The sequence below is a fragment of the Chinchilla lanigera genome, unplaced genomic scaffold (assembly GCF_000276665.1).
Source record: "Chinchilla lanigera isolate Chin_1 unplaced genomic scaffold, ChiLan1.0 scaffold00056, whole genome shotgun sequence".
NCBI classification, from domain to species: domain Eukaryota; kingdom Metazoa; phylum Chordata; class Mammalia; order Rodentia; family Chinchillidae; genus Chinchilla; species Chinchilla lanigera.
The window spans coordinates 6,387,963-6,390,655 of NW_004955457.1; the positions used below are offsets into that span (position 1 = coordinate 6,387,963).

General features: G+C 39.8%; 1 pseudogene; it reads right to left on the minus strand.

Annotated features, from left to right (window-relative positions):
* Nucleotides 1-672: 672 nt before the first annotated feature.
* Nucleotides 673-1,367, minus strand: LOC102004784 (annotated as a pseudogene).
* Nucleotides 1,368-2,693: the final 1,326 nt, after the last annotated feature.

Here is a 2,693-nt window from a genome sequence, read left to right on the forward strand (position 1 = left end):
TATAATTGTTCCTGTCTTCAAAAGTGATTAATATTGACAGTATCACACTTTTTAATTTCAATTTTTCTTCTTTCTTTCTCATTTTTATGGTACTGGAAAATGAACCAAGCCCCTTTGCACTGAGCTACATCCTCACTCCTTTTCTTTTTTCTTTTCTTTTCTTTTCTTTTCCTTTCCTTTCCTTTCCTTTCCTTTCCTTTCCTTTTCTTTTCTTTTCTTTTTTTTCTTTTTGTTTTTTTTGAAACAGGGTCTCACTATGCATTTCAGACTGGCCTTGAGCTCACTTTGTAGCCCAGGCTGGTCTTGAACTTGCAACTATCTTCCTGCCTCAGCCTCCGAGTACTGGGATTACAGGTGTGCGCCACCACGTCCGGCCCCACTCCATTTCTGATTTTCGTTTTAAGGAAGGATCTCTCTACGTCACTAAATTTCCCAGGCTGGGCTCAAACTTGCAATTCTCATGCCTCATCCTCCCAGAGTACTGGGATTACAGTGTGCACCACCACACCTGAATTCAAATTTCACACTTATAATTAAAAATGTTGAAATTTTATGTCATTATTACATTTATTCATATATCTTATTTGGTGAACTGCCTATTCAAATCTATTATGCATTATTTTAAGTAGGGTGGTTGTCTTTTTACTTTTTTTATTATTTTTTTTTTTTTTTAGAATAAACACCTTTATTACATGAGCTAAGCCAGGAGGGAAGGTTTATTTGCCTTTCCGGGCCTTGATTTTCCTCAGATAGAACTCCAGCTCCTTGCCTTCTAGCACATAGCCGTCTCCTCGGCCACACTGGCCTGGTCTTGATGCAATGCAGGCAAGAAGCTTGCCCTACTGGAACTGCTCCTCCAGAAGACTGCTGATTTTTGCGTTCTTTTTCCTTTCATCATACTTCTTTTGAATCTTCTTTGACCGCTTTTTGTTTAAAATCTCTTCCTCCTCAGGAGTCAGCTTGGCCCCCTTTTTGCGGCCCAGAGGCAATACATAGTGGGATTCGTACCACTGTCAGTAAGGCGTACTGTCGATGAGCACAATGCAGTTCTTCACCAGGGTCTTGGTGCAAACCAGCTCGTTATTGGATGCATTGTAGACAACGTCAATGATCCTTGTTTTTTGAGTACAACACTCAGAGCCGCAGGAGAAGTTCCCCACATCCAGCCGCAGGGCTCGGTACTTCTTGTTGCCTCCTCGAACTCGGACTGTGTGAATGCGGCGGGGGCCGATCTTCGTGTTGGCGGCAGGGCCACCCACCTCAGACTTCCACTTCTTGTGGTAGGGCTTCCTCTTGCCCCCGGTCTTGCGGCGCTTGTGCCAGTTGTCCCGGGAGATGCCCATCGCTCGGCGCCGGCTGGAAAGAGGGTGGTTGACTTTTTAAAATTAAGAGGAAAGAATTCTTTACTCAACTTAGAGTCAACTCCTTTGTCAGACACGTTTTACAAACACTGTTCTTAATCTGGAGTTTGCCTTTTATTTATATTTTTATGGTGTGATATGAAGAGCAGTATTATCAACTCTGATGAAGTCTACTTCATTGCCTATTTCCATTAGTAATTTCTGTGCTGTGTGTGTGTGTGTGCACGCTCACATGCCCAATTATGTTGATGGCTCGTTTTGTCTACTTGACTGGTCAAGGTCTCCAAATTTTTGGCCAGACCTTATTTCAGGCAAATCTCCAAGGATGTTTCTATGTACAGTCATCAGATTTCCTGTGTTGGCGGATGTTTGTGCATGAAATGAGCAGATTTCCTTGTCACCTCATCTAGTCAGCTTGGGGCCTGAATAAAACCAAAGGGCTGAGAAAAAGGAAATTTACTCCTGTTTGCGGTGAGCTGGGATATAAATTTTGCTTTTGTATTGGAACTCTAAGTCCCTGGTGTCCCTGGATCTCAGGGCCGTTAGACTAAATTATGACATCCACATTTCTGGATCTCCAGCTTGCTGACTGCAGATCTTGGGACTTGTAACCCTCCAAATCATGTTATCCAATTCCTTACATTATATGTGTGTGCATGTGTGTGTGCATACTCAGCCACATGTGTGCGTGTGGTTACGTCTGTGTACATGTGCGTATGGGTGTGCGTGTGTCTGTTATCTTGGTTCTGTTTCATTTGTTTCACGCAGTTCTGTTCATCTGAAAACACAAATGTACCACCTAAGAAAAATGCACCTTCACTAAGATCACAATGTTTCATGTGTTCTTTGGAAAGTTTTATAATTTTGATTGTTAAAAAGAAGTCTTAGATCCATTTCAGGTTTTTCATACATGTGATATGAGGAAAAGATCAGGTTTATTTTCCTGCTTATGAACAGCTAATAATTATAGCAATATTTGTTTAAAGTCTTTTTCTTATTCTTCAAACATTTGTCAACATCATTTTAATATGTATAGTTCCATTTCTCAATTGATGATTCATTTATTAATCTGTCAATCTACACTTATGTTACATTATCCTCATTAACAATAGATTTAGTAAGTTAAAATCATATACAGCGAGTCCTCCACCTTTCCTCTTTGCAACTGGAAGATAAAAAATAAAAAACACTTTTCAACTATAATTTGATTTTTAAAAGCACACAATGAACACAAAGAAGTGTTACTACAGCTCAATACCCCATGTAAATATAGACACAAAAAACTTAGGTAACAGCGAATAAAAAATCAAACAATATATAAAATGAATAATA